The sequence below is a fragment of the Pinus tabuliformis genome, chromosome 2_1 (genome assembly GCF_031772625.1).
Source record: "Pinus tabuliformis cultivar Carrire ecotype Pingquan chromosome 2_1, CPIR1, whole genome shotgun sequence".
Taxonomy (NCBI): domain Eukaryota; kingdom Viridiplantae; phylum Streptophyta; class Pinopsida; order Pinales; family Pinaceae; genus Pinus; species Pinus tabuliformis.
This window is the reverse complement of record NC_142299.1, coordinates 123,987,778-124,008,664: the sequence shown is the minus strand read 5'-3', so window position 1 is coordinate 124,008,664 and position 20,887 is coordinate 123,987,778.

Here is a 20,887-nt window from a genome sequence, read left to right as displayed (position 1 = left end):
GAGTAGAAGTATCAAATCAAAGGAAGCATTGCAGTGGGACAACCTTGAAGACATGACAACCATCCAGATACTGTGAAGTATTGTTAAGGTAAAGAGTCATCATTGTAAAGCTGTAAAAGAGTCATTTGTGAAAGATTTATTCTTCCTAGAGTCGAAGAGGCCGTGTTGGGAGGTATAGGAGTCACTGTTGGGATGATATTGTGGTTGGGTTGTAGGTCATAGAGTGATTGGGTATTTGGTCAAGTACACGAAAATAATTGTACATATTATTGTATCGTGGATTCTTTTCCCTGGTTTGGTAATCCACAGTCTTGTCTGATTTCAATCATTATAGGGTGGCAATAAGGTGCTAAGTAGGTGTATGAAGTCGCCTATAGGTTGGGGTATGTGAACGCTTTTGGGTGGTAGGGTGGTGCTAGGGCGAGATGTCGCACACTAGGGTGTTGGGGCAACCATTCAGTTGATTACTGAAGAAACGAGGGCATTGGGGCATCCTTCCAATGGGAGCTCGAGAAGAATTCTTTTCCAGAATTCTAGGAAGTTGTTGCTTTCATTCATTAGGGGAGTTTTGAGATCTAAAATGGGCCTCATAAGGAAATTATAAAATAATAGTGGAAATAATAAAATAAGATTAGATTACATCATCAAATCTTAGAGGGAAAAAATAAAAAACTATTTTTTCAACTTATCCCCCTATGGGTTTACTCAAATTTCAAGCAGAAACACTCGTTGGATTGCAATCACGTTTTTCATGTATTTCTCATTTTTCATGTAGCAAGGTCCATAGAAAGTATGCAACATGGGTACTCCTTGGATGAGGAATTAAATTTTGCATTCAACGAGTACTTCCACTTGAAATTTGAGTAAACCCTTAGGGAGATAAATTAAAAATATGAGTTGAAAAAGTAGTTTTATTATTTTTTAATATTTTTACATTTTTACTCCAAAAATGGTGAATCATCCCCAATGGTTGACATCATCATCTTGAATCCTATTGGTTCTTATAAATTTTATTTTGGTTGTACATTTTTCTTAGGAGGCCCATTTTAGACCTCAAAATTCCCCTAATGTCATTTGGAGCCGAAGATTAAATAATTTATTAGAAAAGCGTGTTGGAAATACTGAGAGGGGGGTGAATCAATATTCCTTAGCAATTATCACATTTAAATATTTTCAAAGCATTAGTTAATCTTCAATTATTATTAATGTTTATGAAGTAATAATAGTAAATAAAAAATGCAGTAGGCACAACAATTTTAGTTGGGAAACCCCCTCTGTGTCAAAACCACCAAACGCGTTTCTAATAAATTCTTTAATCTTCAGCCCCAACTGAAATAAAAGCAACAACTTTATAGAATTCTAGAAAATAATTATTCTCTAGCTCCCACTGGAAGGACACCCCAACGCCTTGGTTTCTTCAGTAATCAACTGAATGGATGCCCCAACACCCTAGACCAACCTACCACCCTGAAGTGTTCACAAGCTCCAACCCGTAGGCGACTTCATGAACCAGCCTAGCACCTCCCTGCCACCCTATTATGACTGAAATGAGACAAGAGTGTGGATTCCTGTACCAGGGACAATGATCCACAATACAATATGCTTTACAATGATTTTGACTAAACACCCAATCACACTATGACCTGTAACCCAACCATGACATCATCCCAACAGAGACTCCTATACCTCCCAATAATGCCTTTTCGACTCTAGGCAGATTGAATCTTTTACAATAATGACTCTTCCAATGATGACACTTTTAAAACTTTTCAATGATGACTCTTGGCCTTGAAACTTCTTCACAATATACAGATGGTTATCATGTCTTCAAAGGATGTCCTACTACAATGTTTCCTTTGATTTGATACTTATCCTCTTGAATTCTTTCTTGAAATTGTACTTGAATATTCTTCTACCTGCATGCAAAATTTTCCAGACATAACCAAATACCAAAACAAAACAAAATACCCTTCAACTTACCTCTACCTAAAAGACACATGTAAGTGAATAATAATGAATAAATACAAATTAAAATTACTTGAATGCATACCTAAAGTGTGCTTGTCACTTTTTTTGTTGACTTGTTGCAGTAGTAGACAAAGACTCCTACTCTTGATATAGGCCTGGACTCTATGCAAGACTATATCCAAAACTGACCTAAAGATATATATACAATAAAGACTGATGACAAACCCTAGACTTGTGATGAACCAAGTTCTAAGTACAACAACGGAGACCATTCTATCAACTATGACAAGACAAGTAATAGGAACTTACCACATCATATATATTTAGCAGACTTGGTGTAGCATCAAATGTGTAGTATCAAGAATAGGACATCCAAAATGTGGTATCAAAACTAACTGTGAGATATAGAGACATAGAGATATAACCGATACCGTGTATATACTTACGTTGTCCTACAAAAACATATGTTAGAGATGATACTCAAAATTCAAATGTAAACACTAATCAGACATACCTTTTTGTAGGAGACTTACCCTTGACTATTGATGTGTGGTCCTTACTGCAGTGAACCTTGTATGCATGATTTTTCTTTCCTTTTATGAGCTCGATATTGAATTTGTTGTATCAATGTAATTTTGGATCTACAAGGTCTAAAATTGTATTCTGTAGTAGCCCTTTGAGTCCTCTATCCAACCCCACAGGTCTGATAAAGATTGGATTCTTCAAGAAAGTGTTATGCCCAATCTCCCACGATGACTTGATTATAGGTTGGTTCAGTAGAGTGAACTTGTACGAAGTGCCATGTGTCATTGTTGCGACCTTCAGCCCTGAAAACACTACTCAAAAAACTAAATTCTGTCCTATTTCTTCCACTATTTAGGAAATTTGAAGCCAATTCTCAGAGAGAAAGTTATGACGATTTTCCCAACGTCACCTATTTGAAATGGAATTCGGGAGCCTGCATGTTATAGACATTTTTGTGCCTTACATCATTGAGCATGAAATGTCCATAATCTAAGGGATCCAAAGTCCCTAAACATGTTGTTCCTACCCCTAGAGGAACAAGGCTAACTAACCACAGCAATTCACAGAAGTTCTCCACCTGAAAACACTCAAAAACAAGCCAATTCTGGATCATGTCAACTGCTCCACTGAGAATCTGCGCTGAATGTCAACTGCTCCACTGTCTACCTGCGTTGAATGTCAACTCCAACAAAGGCTACCTGCGCTGAGCGTAATTGGACAAGTGGCATGCTCATTCCTCAATGTGTGAATGCCCAGGAAGCTTCCAAAATGACACTTGCATCAAGGAATTCGACTGGTGATGAGTAAGAGGTTCCAAATCTCCAAGTGGAAGCAAGAACCTCCAAGTGGACTCAAGAACTAAGAGAGGGAGAGGACACTAGTCAGATCTCAAGCTGACTCATCCTCTCTCAAAATACTATATATAGATCTCTCCTCCATGGGATCTAGAGGCTGGAATTTTGTTATTGCAAAGAATTGTTGTTGGTTTGAGACTGGATCATTGGGTGCTTAATGCTTTGAAGGGAGCTGAAGAAGGAATTCCATTCTGCTGGGAAGGAGATGCTGGATTGGAGCCCTATGGGTTGTATCTCTTCCTGAACCCTGTTACTTATCAATAAAGCTATCTTGGTTTGCTCCTATATACTGGTGTATTTGTATGATTGCATTAGTGTATTTGATTTACTTCTAATCCTAAATCATTTATGAATATGAATATATGCCTTTGTGTTATGTTCTTCTCTTGTCGCAAGTAGCTGTTCTCTTGTCACAGGTAGTTGTTCTCTTGTGATCTCGTGGAATCAAGTAGCTGTTCTCTTGAGCAAGCGAGGAGGCAAGTAGCTGTGAACATCCAAAGAGAAGAGGATCTAGATCGAGGGACAAACGGAAGACAACGGTAAGTCTACCGATCTCCTCTCTTTCATATTTCATAAAGGAAGAAACCAGTGTAGCTGTATTCGTTTGTTGCTAAGGTACTGTCACACCTTAGGTGGATAGGATCGTCCTGCATAGGCATTTTTCCCACAACAAATTGGCGACTCCGCTGGGGAAAATTTGTTTATTCATTTCATTTGTGTTTCCGTCATTTTTGTTTACTTCATAGACTTGACAGCAACAATTGAACTACATCTTTCCCGGATGCAAAGTAGAAAGTTGCTGCTTTGATCCAGTTGTTGGACTGTCTATGGTCTAAACAATAGATCCCCAAATGATTTGATGATCCTTGTGATAGTCTTTAGTACCCTCTCAAAGCATCCCTCTGTTTATACCTTGCTTGTGTTTCTAATTTGGCCTGAAACAATTGATTTTTGAGCATTTTATAACCCAGAACCCAAGGGAAACGAGAGTTTCTCCTTCAGCGCAGGCACTGTGAAGGCAGTCTGCATTTCAACGTAGGTCCCGTGAAGGCTACCTGCGCTGAATGTCAACTCCACAGTGTTGGACTTGCGCTGAACCAGTTTAGCCTTGTGCAGCTGGGGTTCTCTGCTGTCTTTTGCCCTGTTTTGATCTCTGTTTTTTGCAGCCTTTAACCAGCATAGGTCCCAGTCAGATAACTTCTTTTCCTTGCTTAGATTCCGCCTCCTTTTGTACAAAAAGACTGTGAATGTTTTTATGTGTTTGTGGTGTCATTTACAGTTTTCCTTTGCATGAGTAAAGTAGTCATCCTGTAGCCTTTGATTCAGATCTGATTGATTGTGATCTTAGAAGAGAGTTCATTGGCTGTTTGCAGATTGATTATAGATTTACTTTTGCTTATTGGTTTGAATTTGTCTCTTTTTAAGTGTCAAAACAAGTCTTTATTTTGAAAATCGTTAAGTAGTGTAATCTCTTCTACCTTCTCTGATTTCGGAAAAAGTGAACTTGTTTGTATTGATAATTTTAAAAGCAAATTCAAAGTTGTGCAAAAAGCTTTCTTTGTAGGCATTCATACTAAGAAAGTGGAAAACAAACACCTGCATTGTGCATTTTGCATTTGATAGTTTGCATGTTGGATTTAAGGAAAGTGCATTAGAGTGTGCTGATTGCTCTTTGAGAAAAGATAGTGTTTTTCTTTTCCCTTAGTAGCTAGGATTTTCAAAGTTGAAAAGATAATAAATCTTGCTTATCATCTTAGACTGCATTTAGGAAGTTGTATCATACATCTCGTGGTGAACCTTGAAAGGCAAACTTTAAAAAGATCAACCTAAAATAAACTGAATGAACCTAACAACGCTTTGTAACATAACGCACAACATAGAGGTCTAGTCTAGAGACGTGTTCCGGCGTCGTTAAGCCTAGTGACTATCGATCTCGGGGAAGGTGGGTGATTCCTCCTGAGGGACGATAGCGCTAGTACGGATTTGTGCTCCCACGTACCGTCGCGTATATATTGGGAGACCCCTATAGGCATATATCTTTTATCCTTAGGAAGCCATGTCGGCCGCCCTACTGATCGCAATGCAATGAACGCAGCATTCACGAAGATCGACCGCCCGTACCCTAAAAAGTATTCTGCGGTTTTGCGAAAAGTTTGGCACACCCTCTGCCTAGATCTCCAGAGCAGTTTCTTTTGGCCTTTTTCAGACTCTATAATAGAAAAAGTCCATCCGAGCATTTGTCACTTCGGGCTCGTTAAAACATTGAAGGAGACTAGAGTCATCTTTAGCTTTTTTCTCGACTCTTTAAAAGTGAAAAAGCAAGTTGTGTCTAAAGCGTCTAATAAAATTCATTCAATTCGGAAACACCAATTTCCCTTTTTGTATTTTGGTTGATCGAGTAATCCGCAATCGTGGAAGAAAGTCAATTGAAACCCCGTCGTTCGCGGAGGCTTACGAGTCAACCGTCTTTGTCTCCGGAATCGAAAACAGTACGGACAAAGAGAACTCGTTTAACCGGTTCAAAATCTCCTATCAAAGTTAGAACAAGTGTTCCAACAACATCTGAGATTCCGGTTACTCCAAACATTTCTGGAAACCCTGCCTCTATAGAAGAAGTTCAACAGCCACAGAGGGACAGTAACACTGATCCTAGTCTGGGGGAAAATACTTGTGCTACTGAGCCAGTTCCATCTGTGACCGATTCAGAGAGTCTTGCTCCTCAAACAACTGTCGCTGTCGATTCAACCCCTTCTTCGGCACCAGAAATATTTTACGGACCTGATGGTCTTCCTCTTCCACCGGGTTTGATTGCGATAGAGGAAATTGTAGAGGATCCGCAAGCAAATACTCCAACCCATTTTGGAGTCGGGGTCACTCTATTTCCTTCATCAGAAGTTAATCCACCACAAGTGGAAGTTCCTGTAGAATCGCTAGGCAATCTATTGGATAGACTCAAAATGTCTGAACAACCGTCAACATCTAGGACTGTGTCGAACGATGCAGTGACAACAGAAGCCCCTGCCGTCACTCCGACAATGTTTGCCGGAATACCATCTGTCCCGACTAGCTCACAACCGCTAGAAGGAGTCCACCAAGGGACTATTTCGACAGTGTGGTCTGTTCCAGTTTGTTCATCCGGAATAATATCCGGCAACTCTTATGTTGAGACTCGCCAGATTGATCCATTTGGAGGTCAATTTGGGCAATCCAGTCCACAAGGACAAACAATCCCCTTGAGTTCTGGGTTGCTACCGTATGGGGGGCAGTATGCCTTTTCATTACCCCCTCCGGGAGGGTATCCATACAGGAGTTCACAACAGTATTCGGGTTATACTGGAATTACATCAAGTGGTTGGGTACCTATGCTACCTCAACAACCAAGAGTTGTATATTCTATGCAACAGTGTGTACCTGTATTGAACATCCCGACCACACCAGCTATTGTAACAGTGTCACAAGTTCAAGCGATGCATGTTGTATGTCAACCTCAGATTTCTCAGGTTGTAATGCAACAACCCCTTGACCCTGGGTCACAACCACAATCGCCAACTGGTAGGGCGACACAGGTCCAAACGGGTACAATTACCCCACACCTTGGTCCAACGGTTAGTATAGCACAGCAGAACATGGCTTCACAACCGTGGCTAGTGCAATACCAACAACCACAATTCCAGCAAGTGTACCAAGGTTCTGAGCAGCAGATCTTTGCGAACAGTGGATAACCGTATATTCAAAACGGTCAAAACCAACCACTTTACAGTGGCCAAGTCCACCAACCGTATCAGTCATACCAACATCAATTACATTATGCTGGTATGCAAAGGCCCACTACTCAAGCGATTCCATCGTACCCTGGTTATGCTTCACCTAACCTGAATCAACAGTTACCATTTGTGGCAACTTTAGAGTTACCCGATTTACACCGGTTAACCAACGATCCGATTGCTTACGCCCCTTGGTGGCCAGCGATTCCTCACAAGCTTCCATCTGACATTCCTAAATTCAATGGAAATCCAGGTGAAGACCCATCGAATCACGTGATGACTTTTCATCTGTGGTGTTCATCAAACACCCTGAATGATGATTCGATAAGGCTTCACCTTTTCCAGAGGACATTAACGGGTCCAGCAGCAAAATGGTATATTGAATTACCTAGAGCCTCGTTCGACAATTTTATCTCCCTAGCCACGAATTTTTTAACCCATTTTCAATTACCGATAAGGTATGAAACTGGAACAGAAATATTAACCAACTTCAAACAGATGACTGCCACTCATATATCCGATCATATACATGAATGGCGTCGTCGTCGTAGGATGGTTAAAACATACGTTCCCGATCAGCTGTTAGCTGAATGGTTTATAAAGTCGTTACTTCCCGCCATAACAGAAGATGTGGCAAAAGGAGGAGTCGTAACAGAGGAGCAAGTTATTGCTCGTGCGCAATACCTAGACTTAGTTTATACTCAGTCTGGCACGCTCTACGACAAAATACCTGACGCCCCTAGACCGGAATTTACAATTCCTCCTCCTCTAAAATCCAATAGTGACTCTCATGCCGGCAATGGCGTGATTGGCACGGCAAACGCAAAATCGATGAAGGCTTCGTCTAAGAAAGCCCGTAAGAATTCGGATCAAAATGCAAAAGAAGAAATTCTTGCTTCGGAAGTAAATGCCGTATCAGCAGATAAAGGCAAAGAAACCAAACAACCAGGGAGCAAGAAGAAGCAAAACAAAGGGAAGAAGAAGAAACAGGGTGAGTCATCTCCTGGAAAGACTTCTTCAAACCCTCCTAGGAAAGGGAAACAAAATTATTCATGTCTAATATGTGATGAGGAGGATCATCGGACATCAAATTGTCCGTACAAAGCTGAATTAAAAAGATTCTTTAAGAGTCCGAAAAATCCAGCTGTGTTAACTGATCCAGTTCCCAACCCAGGTCAAAATCTGGTTGACAGTGGAAATGCTTCCCCGTCGCAAGTGCTTATGTTGTCGGTTTCAAAACAGCAGAATGATGCTTTGATTTCGACAAGGAACAAAGATTACGGGAATCTGCAGCTGTCGAACGACAAAGGTAAAGATCAACCAAGTAGTTCGACAACAACTTCGACAGAAGTTGTACCGCCCATCATTCCTGAATTAACAATAAAACCGCCAAAGGGAGTAGTACACAAGTCGACATTTAATCCTCGTGCCAGGGCGGCGCAACATTATAACATAGTGGAAGATTTGGCCCAATCGCCATCCGCTATGTCGACTCTTGAGGTACTACAAAATTGCCCATCCCAAAGGCAGGCTTTGTTATCGGCTATTGGTGGGGTTGATCCTAAGGATTCCAATCTTGTATCTTTTGATCACAAAGGATACGATCCTCAGTTACCGGCTCAACTAGCTTTCCTTATTCAAGTGAAAGCCCTCAACAAAACTGTTCACCGAACAATTATTGATGAGGGGGCATCTACATGTATTATGTCGATGAGTTGCTGGAAAACTTTAGGATCTCCAACCTTGTCGCGATCTTCGACGACATTAAAAGCTTTCGACGGAAGGACTTATACCCCGTACGGTATCCTTAATAACTTGAAGGTTGAACTGGGGGGAAAAACAGTAGAAATAGATGTTGAAGTCATCGATGGGAATCTTGACTACAACATCCTACAGGGAAGACCATGGATCTATGCCATGGCAGCTGTTGTGTCGACTTATTTTAGGAAGATCACATTCCCGTTTGAAGGAGGGATTACGATCGTCGACCAACAAGACTTCCTCCCTAAAGGTTCACAAGTTACAGGAAGCATTCCCATGATCCATGGAAGCAACCATTCACTTCAGGACATCGGAGTAGGCCTACTGAAAGACCCCACATTAATGGGAACTTTCGCACTTCCATCTCCATTCTATACAGGAGAAGTAGCATTCGTAAGAGCCTGCAACATGATATCTTCCACAAAGATCTCAGAAGACGATGTCGAAATGGATCATGCAACGGTTTTGCCCCCAAGCCTTATAGAAATATTGTAGCAATCAATGTTTCGGGCATGGGAGGCGAACCCAAACCAACGCTCGTCAAGCGTTTGGGTAGATAGGTCTAGAGAATATGGTACCCCATTAGATCCTTGGTCGAAAGTACATGGGACTGACGAAGGAATCTTACAATCAATGTTGATTAAGGGGGCACCATGGAATGATCACCACCATCGTTCCCTTCTTCCAGAGTATGAAGAAGATACTCAACATGACCTTTATCACCCTTCAGTTTTTGAATTCCTATCAAATACTGTAAATACGGTGGATTCCGAGCGAAACTTATCCAATATTGAAGAGACTATAGCCATAAATATCTCGACTAAAACAAATGTTGTAGAGAATATTTATGTCGGCAAAGGTTGTTCCCCTTCAGAACTGGAAATATATAATGCTCTTTTTCGCGAATTCAGAGATGTCTTTGCTTGGTCATATGATGAAATGCCAGGCATTGACTCGAGTATCGTTGAACATGAAATTAAAATGTATCCTGATGTCAAACCAGTAAGACAACGGCTTCGGCAGGTGCACCCCAAGAAAGCTGCTGCCATTAAGGCGGAAGTTGAAAAACTTCTCCATGCTGGATTCATCTACCTGGTTCCTCTAACCGATTGGGTATCGAATATTGTCCCTGTTATGAAGAAACAAGGAACAATTAGAGTGTGTGTCGACTACAGGGATGTAAACCAAGCTTGTCCGAAGGACAACTACCCTACACCCTTCATCGACCAGATAATTGATGAATGCGTCGGATGTGAAATCTTTTCATTTATGGATGGATTTTCCAGGTATAATCAAATAAATATCCGCCCACAGGACCAGTCAAAGACTACATTTATTTGTCCGTGGGGCACATTCGCTTATCGAAAATTACCCTTTGGTTTAAAGAACGCAGGGGCGACGTTTCAGAGGGCAATGAATTATGCCTTCCATGACATCAAGAACATCGTTCAACCATATCTCGACGATCTTCCGGCTCATTCGCGAAAGCGGACTAATCATCCGCAACATTTAAGAGCAATATTTCTACGTTGCCGACACTACAAGATAAGACTCAATCCGCAAAAATGTGTGTTTTGCGGCGGTTCTGGTCGTTTACTTGGCTTTGTAGTCTCTAAGGATGGGATTCGTCTCGATCCTTGCAAGGTTCAGGCGATCATTAATTTGCCTCCACCTTCAAATTTGCTTCAGATTCAGAAACTCCAAGGGAAAGCAAACTTTCTGAGGAGGTTCATTCCAAATTACGCAGAACTTGCTAAAGGTTATACTCGTCTTTTGAAAAAGGATGTACCTTTCGTCTGGGACCAGGAGGCGCAAACTTCCTTTGATGCTCTGAAAGATTGTCTAGTAAAAGCATCATTAATGTACGCCCCGGACTATCAAAGAGATTTTAACCTGTATCTGGCTGCAGCGGATACGACCATTGCGATGGTTTTAGTTCAAGAAGTCAATGGAATTGAACATCCTATATATTATTTAAGTAAAAACTTAAATGATACAGAAAGTAAATATTCTTATGTTGAAAAACTAGCGCTTGCAGCTGTTCAAGCGATTCAAAGGTTTCGACATTATGTCCTCTTTCGGAAAACTACCATTTTATCAGATTGCAACCCCATGACGTATATACTGTCGCGACAGTTGCTGGGAGGAAAATATTCAAAATGGATAGCGATCCTGCAAGAGTTTGATCTGGAATTTGTAAAATCCAAATCAAAGAAAGCTCTAGTTTTCGCAGAATTATTATGCGATCTCCCATCGTCGTCCAACGATGAAACCTCTGAAGAATCAATCGTGGACGAAAGTGTGTTTTTGATATCTACAAGCAATGAGTGGTATGGAGATATCATAATTTGTCTCCAAACCCAAAAATTCAGGCCCAACACCTCTCACTCAGAACAAAAACGTATACGATACCAAGCGAAAGACTACATGATCGTCGGTGATACGCTTTACCGTCGTGGTTTCGATACAGTCCTGAGGAGGTGCCTTACCCATGAGGAAGCCGAAAAAGACCTAAATGAGTGTCATTCAGGTGCGTGTGGGGGGCATCAATCTGGATATGCAACGACACAAAAAATCTTGCGAGCAGGATACTTCTGGCCAACCATGTTCAAAGATTGCATAACCGCAGTCAGAAGTTGCCATGCCTGTCAAATTTTCGATAGCAAAACCAGAAGACCACCCGCACCTTTACAGCCAATAGTTGCTGTTGGGCCTTTCGCCAAGTGGGGCATCGATTTCATGCAATGTAACCCCACCTCGACCGGGGGGCATGGGTATATTATAGTCGCTGTTGACTATTTTACCAAATGGGCCGAGGCGATGCCTACATTGGATAACACTGGTGAAACAGCTGCCCTTTTCTTTTTTAATCATGTAGTCGCCAGGTTCGGCGTACCACAGGCTATAGTGACAGATCATGGATCGCATTTTCGCAATCACATGATGGTTGAATTAGCTGCCAAACTAGGGCTATCTCACGACAGCTCTACCCCGTATTATCCGCAAGCCAATGGACAAGTTGAAGCAATCAACAAGGTCCTGAAGCGTATGTTGCAAAGGATGATCGGGGTTCATAAAAGAAGGTGGCACCTAATCCTGTACTCAGCCTTGTGGGCTTATCGAACATCGGTAAAGAACGCGACCGGATTCACACCTTTCCAACTGGTGTATGGTCTGGAAGCAGTCTTGCCAATCTAGTGCGAAATTTCGTCGCTTAAACTCGCAATTGATCTCCTCCCCGGAACTTTGGAAGAAGAGGCCCGTTTCTTGGAATTAATCCAATTGGATGAAACCCGTCGTGATGCCGCTTTGGCTAACGAAGCCCATAAGAAATGAGTCAAGGCGCAGTTCGACAAAAATGTCAAACCCCGTGTCTTCTCAGAAGGTGACTTGGTCTTGCTTTATGACCAAGAATTCGATAAATTGGGAGTAGGAAAATTTAATTCCTTATGGATGGGCCCCTATATTGTTAAAAGAGTGTTAGCAAAAGGAGCCTACGAGTTAATGGATTATGACGGAATTCCACTGGCGCAGCCCCGTAATGGGTTGTACCTCAAGCGTTACTATGCTTAAATAGTAACCTATATGCTTTTGTTGTATTTTGTTTTCGCTAAAGTGTTTGTTTTGGTCGAATGATCCACCTTTTTACATTTATTGCAGATGTCAAACCTTCTGGAGACATGTGTTGGATACGCCGACGGAGCAAGTCGTAGTTCGCGGAACCTATCCTCCGCAGCCTGGGCCATTTTTGATCCAAGCAGCGAGTTAGTAAGTTTCAGAGGTGTATGTATTGGGCAATCAACGAATAACATCGCTGAGTATAGCGCGTTGATAGAACTACTCTCTGATGCCATCACCCGTGGCATACGCCGACTAATTGTCAGGCTAGACTCACAACTCGTAATACTACAACTCAATGGTATATATTCCGTTCGCAATCCAGCTATTTATCGCATGTACCTAAGGGTTAAGATTTTGGAAAGACAATTTGATTCAATTCAATACCAGCATATTTCCAGAAACTTAAACACATTAACCGACTCATTAGCAAACTATGTGTTAGATAGACATTTGCGACATTTATAAAAAGAGACACATCATCAATGATTATACGTATGGATCATATAACTCAACCAGAATAAAACTCGAAAATCAAAATATATATAAGCTGTTTATCGTTCATACATAATGTTCTGTAACCAAGACAAAATCGGTCATATGACCCAAAACTCAAAAATGCTAGGGGGCACCCTAGTCTAGTGATGCTCATGATAGCACGTCACGGCCTGTGCAATCATGCGCAAGAGACGAGTCCATCGTCTAGGCACACCAGTAGTATGCCGCTGCAACTGTAAAGGTAACTCATCAATCCTCACATCGGGAATGCCGAGAGTAAGGCTCTCAACCTGCTCCTGCACAGCTGTAAGGGTCTCAGCTACGTCAAGGTCGCGGAGAATAACTCTCCCAGCAGTCTCCCCTGCTGGGGCAGCAACTGGCGCTCTCGGGCGAACTGCTGGACGAATAGGACCAACATCTGCATGCACACATGAGTTTGATTAAAGTCTTGATAGAATAAAGCACAAGGGCATTATAAATAAGAACAGTAAACAGTAATATGTTTGAAGATTTTACCAATAGCGCCCCACTGTTCGCCATCCGACAGTACCAAGTCCGGATCACCTCGGAAATCCATACCAACATATGGATACTCAGAATAGACCATCTCCTAGCGCTCGAACCACCTGAAGAAGGTATCAGTGAAAGTAATCTGAGGTTGACCAGCATGCCTAGACATGTGATCGACCCATCTCTGCATGCGTGGCTCGGTCGGAGAAGGCAAGTCGAGTGCAATATATTGAGGCTGCATCAGTGGTATTTTCTCCAAGGCAAAGGCAGTCAAAATAGAACCAAATCCAAAGTTCTTCAGCTTCCCGTCCTTTACCTTGGTCAATTGACTTTTCATCTGAACAAGTACTGCATCACACCAGTTGAATACTTTCGGTTGGAGACACTCCAAGGCGTGCTGAACATAAGACCTGTTGGCAACATGTAGAGATGCACTATCGGCCATCCTACCAATAGTATACTGAATGGACCTGAGAGACCTGTCAGTGATCTCACAGATAACAACCTTGCCGTCTCTGCTCGGCTGGGAACCTTCCCTGCAATACTGGCGGACATAATCTCTCACGGAGTCATTCCCCCTGGCCGAACCTGACAAAGAAATGGGGGCACCCCGCCTTGACAACCCAGTCAAGAAGTAAATGTCCACTATGGTCAAGGGGATGGATTTTCCCCTAATCTGGAATACTTGGTTAATAGGATCCCAAGCATCAAGCATATACTGCAGTAAAGAGATCTGTGCTCTCATACTAGAGATACGGAAGAACTTCAGCAGGCCACAGTTCCGCAGCGCGTTCACCGTGACAGGGTCATGGAGGGAAATCATGTCCTCCTCTTCATGTTCTCGTTCTCGCCATGTAAGGGACATTTTGTTCAAAGATCTCTGCAAAAAAAACAAGAGAAGGAGTAAGTTCCTAGATTTGATGAGAAACTGGCGAAATTTCACCAAAAACTGTGCCACAAAATCAGTTTTCTAGTCCCAACACAGGTAGACAGTGTTCCACCTGCGTTGAAGGTCAAGCTGCCTCAAGGCAGCTTGACATTCAGCGCAAGTTTCGAATGGACTACCTGCGCTGATGGCAGAGCGCCCTAGCAAAACCCCAGGGGCTCATGGGAACAGGAAAACAGGCACAAAATGGAAAAAGGAAACCATGAAATGAAAAAGCTAGAGTTTAGCTCCTACCTGGTCCAGACAGTGCCGAAAATCGTCCGCAGAATCTCCCGGAATCAGCTGATGAAAATCAAGGGGGAAGAGGCACCTCCAAAGCTCCAACAAACCAAGTTCAAATGAAATGGTAAAATGAGAGGTAAAAACACTTTTTAATTGCTTTTTACGTAGTTCAAAGCGAAATATTAGGGTGTCAATCTCATTTTCAAGAAAATGTCATTCATTTCTAACTAAGTTTGGTGCAGCAATTGAGAATGCAGTACTATCCTTGAAAAGAGAAAAGCTAGTTTTGGTAAAAAATCAAAATTTGACTATATAATCGAGCAGTTTTAGCATAAAGTTCATGCTCGTTAAAAAATAAACGCAAGATCCGAGCAGTTTTAACGCGGTCTTCATGCTCGTTAAAAAATAAATATAAGCAGTGAGCAAGAGTTTCCTCCAGTGTTTAAGCTCATTTTAAAATAAAAAATGAACCTATCCCGGTAAATAACCACTGTGATCGTAAATTTATCAGCCATAAAAGCCTTGGTCGTGTTTGCACCTGCCACCTCCACTTTTCATTTGGCCGATCGTTCACCTCCATATGATTGTTTACCCATTTTGAGGAACAACTGCGAAGAGTGATTTCACCTAGCCATCCTTGTGACACTGCCGTGATTGGAAAATTCCAACTTGTACCTGGAATCTGCTGCTATCCCTGTTCATCACTCGTTCCTCAAAAGACGAGTCTTCTTTAAGCTCTTTTCAATTGACTCGTAAAATATGAAAATATTGCCGAGTTTTGGCCTTCCAGCTCGTTAAAGGACAGGAAGAGCTATCCCTCCTCTAGATTTTAATCTTTTTGGACCTGAGGGATTTATTCACAAAAAGGTCGAGCGCTTGTTTTATTCGGCTCGTTAAAATTATCGAAAATTCATCCCTTCTGTATTGTTTTATACTTTTTCGGACTTAAGGGATTAGATGACGAAAAAGGAATTTTGGAGTTGACTTTATGTACCTTTTCAGACTCTCTAAAAATGAAAAGGACCGAGTTATCCTTGTCGTTAGACTCGTTAAAATTATTAAATAGCGACAAACTTGTCTTTAGACGAGAACGAGTTTCACTATCGCTAGGCTCGTTAAAACATAGTGATAGGCTTGCCCGAAGGGCAGGTTATAGAACAAGCATATGTTATCCTCCTCAAGCTTGACAAAAATAAAGAGGTACTGGTCAGCAATGACTAGGGAAAAATTGGGAGAAAACTAAAGAAAACTTTGATGGTAGCAAGTCGCTCTTGAACATGACACTTTTCCTCCGTACCACAATCGGGTTGGGTTGTCTCATTCACCGGTCACATCACCATGGTCTCGCCATACCATCCATATTTGGGGAAATGCTACCGATCCATCGCATCAGTGTCGCCATATGTTCAAGAGAAGTCGTTCAGAAAGAGTCAACCGGGTCCCATCCACTGCCATACATTATCCTTCATCCATTCATGACCGCCACCCTGAATCATATGTCACAGATCGTTTTCACCTCCATTAAAATCATTAGCTCCGTTCCGTGTCACTGATGTGGGATTCATCAAGGCCCTCCTTTGACGGATCACTTCTTGTCGACATCATCTCATTATCCAAGAAGTTGATCTAGGAACAACCCCTTCAGTACTTTGAAGCTTGCATGCCTCAATGGCAAGTTTCTCACTTCCGGCGACAGGTATACATCAATGACCTTCGACCAGAAGATTTTGCGTGGTGTTCGACGCCAAGTCCTTTATTCACACCACGTGAATTGTACTGCAGTACCTTGAGGGTCATTATCATTATCGGTGATCCCTCTCGCGTTTGTTAACGGTTTACATCATTGACCGGTAATCAAGCGATGTCTTTCCATGTTCGACTTCAGCGCAATTCTCACATGGATCGACTTGTACTTAGAGTGAAGATCGAACGAGTTTGAAGACCCCGGATCTAGTTTCATCCATCCGGGCTGTGATATATATTCAGGAAAGATAAAGACATTTGACATGTACATCATTGCAGCATATGATCATCCTACTCAAAGGATGATAATTCAGCCAAAATTATCAGTCTACCATCAGACGATCGTCTGTTCTATGTACAAAAATGAATTTATAAAGCTGAGCATGGGAATGCCCGCCTCAGCTAGATCATGAAAGCAGTATGAATCATAATGTAATGTATTGTATCTTATTACAGGTCTCCTCCCAGCAGATGGATGAACTTCAGACCCTCCTGGATAAAGCATTTCACCCGATAAACGGCCTCATACTTTAGGGGGCAACTGTTATAGACATTTTTGTGCCTTACAGCATTGAGCATGAAATGTCCATAATCTAAGGGATCCAAAGTCCCTAAACATGTTGTTCCTACCCCTAGAGGAACAAGGCTAACTAACCACAGCAATTCACAGAAGTTCTCCACCTGAAAACACTCAAAAACAAGCCAATTCTAGATCATGTCAACTGCTCCACTGAGCATCTGCGCTGAATGTCAACTGCTCCACTGTCTACCTGCGTTGAATGTCAACTCCAACAAAGGCTACCTGCGCTGAGTGTAATTGGACAAGTGGCAGGCTCATTCCTCAATGTGTCAATGCCCAGGAAGCTTCCAAAATGACACTTGCATCAAGGAATTCGACTGGTGATGAGTAAGAGGTTCCAAATCTCCAAGTGGAAGCAAGAACCTCCAAGTGGACTCAAGAACTGAGAGAGGGAGAGGACACTAGTCAGATCTCAAGCTGACTCATCCTCTCTCCAAAATAACTATATATAGATCTCTCCTCCATGGGATCTAGAGGCTAGAATTTTGTTATTGCAAAGAATTGCTATTGGTTTGAGACTGGATCATTGGGCGCTTAATGCTTTGAAGGGAGCTGAAGAAGGAATTCCATTCTGCTGGGAAGGAGATGCTGGATTGGAGCCCTATGGGTTGTATCTCTTCCTGAACCCTGTTACTTATCAATAAAGCTATCTTGGTTTGCTCCTATATACTGGTGTATTTGTATGATTGCATTAGTGTATTTGATTTACTTCTAATCCTGAATCATTTATGAATATGAATATATGCCTTTGTGTTATGTTCTTCTCTTGTCACAAGTAGCTATTCTCTTGTCACAGGTAGTTGTTCTCTTGTGATCTTGTGGAATCAAGTAGCTGTTCTCTTGAGCAAGCGAGGAGGCAAGTAGCTGTGAACATCCAAAGAGAAGAGGATCTAGATCGAGGGACAAACGGAAGACAACGGTAAGTCTATCGATCTCCTCTCTTTCATATTTCATAAAGGAAGAAACCAGTGTAGCTGTATTCGTTTGTTGCTAAGGTACTGTCACACCTTAGGTGGATAGGATCGTCCTGCATAGGCATTTTTCCCCACAACACTGCAAAAACCCTAACTTCCTCAGATAATATCTCCGAACATATATCGAACCAAGATCTGAAATTTGGTCACCAATTGCATAACGATTTTGGCTCAAATGGGTTTTAATTTTATCTTCTGAAGCTTTGCAGAGTTAAAGTTATAGAAACAATTCCACAATGACCTGTTTTAAGCCACAAAATCCCTACTAGAGGAGGATCTGAGGGTCATTATTTATATGAATTTCTTGAGTTGATAGTGTTGGCTTATTTGGGCTTGACCTAGGTTCAGAAGAATTATTTAGCCAAACAAATCTCGTAGCTACCGGCCCTTTCAGCAACAGCCCACGAAGCGCGGACTGAGGTCTAACCCAAGGTAGCAGAGGAGCGTGTTGGAACTAGGTTTCCGCACCCTGGGGATGTCTTGGATGTGGTTTGGGGATTTTGTGCCATTCTGTAGCCTTGCACTGTGCCAGATTCGCGTAGACCGGAATACCCTTATCGCACTTAGTACATATTGAATCACTTATTACCAGTTTGATCTAGTTAAAGTGGTCTTTAAGCAAACATTTATTACTTTTGGTTACTTCACGCATCAAGATTAACCCAGTTCACATGTATTCAACCGTAGCAAATGCAGAAATCATAACAGTTCATTTATTATAATAGAGTAAAGTCGCAAGTAACACAGAATTCAGAAGAAACTTATCTTTATTACCAATCCTCAACAATACATCCAGATCCACCCTGCGCACTCAACTACAGGGGTCCGCGCACACAGCTGTGGACTTTCCAGGCCTCTGCGCACATAGTTGCAGAGCCTCTACCTTCTATCCTACTCCCTCGACTCAAACTTACAGACGCTTTCAAGCTATTTCCTTTAAGAACCCATTACATTCCATCTTCCAAAAGAACTACTTTTCCCTCATAGAGCCATGCTCTATTTATACTTTCCCTTGGCCCGCGATCCCTCTGAAGGCCGACTCTATTACTATTTCTTTACATTATTTTCGGGCGGACTACCCTTTGACTCAACCTTCTATAGTTCGCGCTCCACGCTTTTCGTGGAGTCTTTTACCCTAATATTACCCAAAATTTCGAGCTCGCACACCATACTCGTTCCGCGGGGCTTGCGCTACCCAACAGTCCCCCATCACAATCATCATGACTCATCTAAGTCACTTGCTGGCATGGCTAGACGCTCTGCCTTGGCTTCACGGTTTGCCTCCCGTTGAGTGGCGTTGGTCATCCGGCTGCTCCTGCTTTGTCTCCTGCAATGCTTCATCCGTCTCTTGCTTTAGTGTTTCTACCACATCTCGAAACAGATGATGCTCATTCTGCTCTGCTCGATTAACACAGAACACCCCCCCCCCCCCCGAGGATTTCAGTGTGAGCGGGGGAGTTGCATACGAGACCTCCTGGTACCACCGTAGCCCTTTTTGGCCATCGCATCTTCTCTTTGCACCATCTGCTGTAGCCTATGTTGCAATTTTGCAAGGCGTTGGCTGCTATTCTCAAGATCCCAATCATTGAGAACCATTAGAGGCAACTTATTGACTGCATCTTCACCCATGGTCATCGTCTGTCCATCCTTCTGTTGTTTTGTTGTAGTGCACCATCCTACCCCTAGGCAGGGCGATGACATCTGGACCAATTCTACTTCGCATTCCCTTTTTTCTGGTACATCTTCTGCTAGCGATGTTGCAGCCTGCGGGATACTTGCAGCTGTCCATACTAAACTCCTTAGAGAGCCCTGCTCCTCCCTCAGCCAGATTACTACCTTCGGTCGCATGCCTGGTGCATAGATGCTAAACAGTTCCATCTGTATTTCCAAAGCATAGGTGTTATAGAAATTTTTGGGCACTTCAACCCCAATCATAAATGTCCATAAACTGAGGGCTCCTAAGTCCCTAAAAGTGTTGCTTCATTGCCTAAAGGAACAAGGTCAACTGATTACATCATCTCCCAGAAGTTCTCCACTGAAAACTGCTCATAAATGGTCAAAACTAGACCATACTGAAAGCTCAATGCAGAGGGTGCGATGCATATCACCTTCCCAGTGTACAAGGTGTGATACATACTGATTTGCTCCTCTGTAGGGTGCGATGGTCGGGAATGGACAAATGGCAGGGACAAAAATGCGAGGTGGAAGATCATGGAATCTTCTAGAAGCTTCCCCTCTGACACTTGCCTCTCCATTTTCGACTAGGGATGAGTAAGAGATCATCATTCTCCAAGTGGAAGCAGGAACTATCAGAGAGAAGACACTAATCAAGATCCCAGGAGATGAATCACCTCTCTGTAATCATCTATATATGGATCCCTCATCATAGAGATCCAGAGGCTAGAATTTTGTATCTTATAGAGAAGTGTTGTTGGTTTTCTAGTGTACATTCACAGTGTTGGGTGATCTAGCTTTGATTGAGGTGAAGAAGGGCTTCCTAGCTGGAGGATGATGCTGGGTCAGAGCACATGGTTGTAATCCTCTTGCTACTTTTCATCTGAATAAAGCTATTCTTGTTTCCTCCCATATTCTTGTGTACTTGTTTATATATGCATGTATATGGTTAATACACATTTGATATTGTATTATTTATTAATTTAGATCCTTGTTTCTTGCATAGTAGTATGTTGCTGTGATTCCACAGGTTCTTTTAAAGCTGGGAAAACAAAGAAGAAGCGGCGAAAATCTATCAAGAAGGATAGGAAATCAAGCGCAAGACTCAAGTTGGCCCTCTTGGTTCTCCTCTCGTCTATTTTCATAAAAGGAAACAATAGTAGACTTTGATTGTTTGTTTCTAAGATAGCCACCCATCTTAGTGGGAATAGTAGCATCCGAGTGGACACTATTCCCGGATAACAAAATGG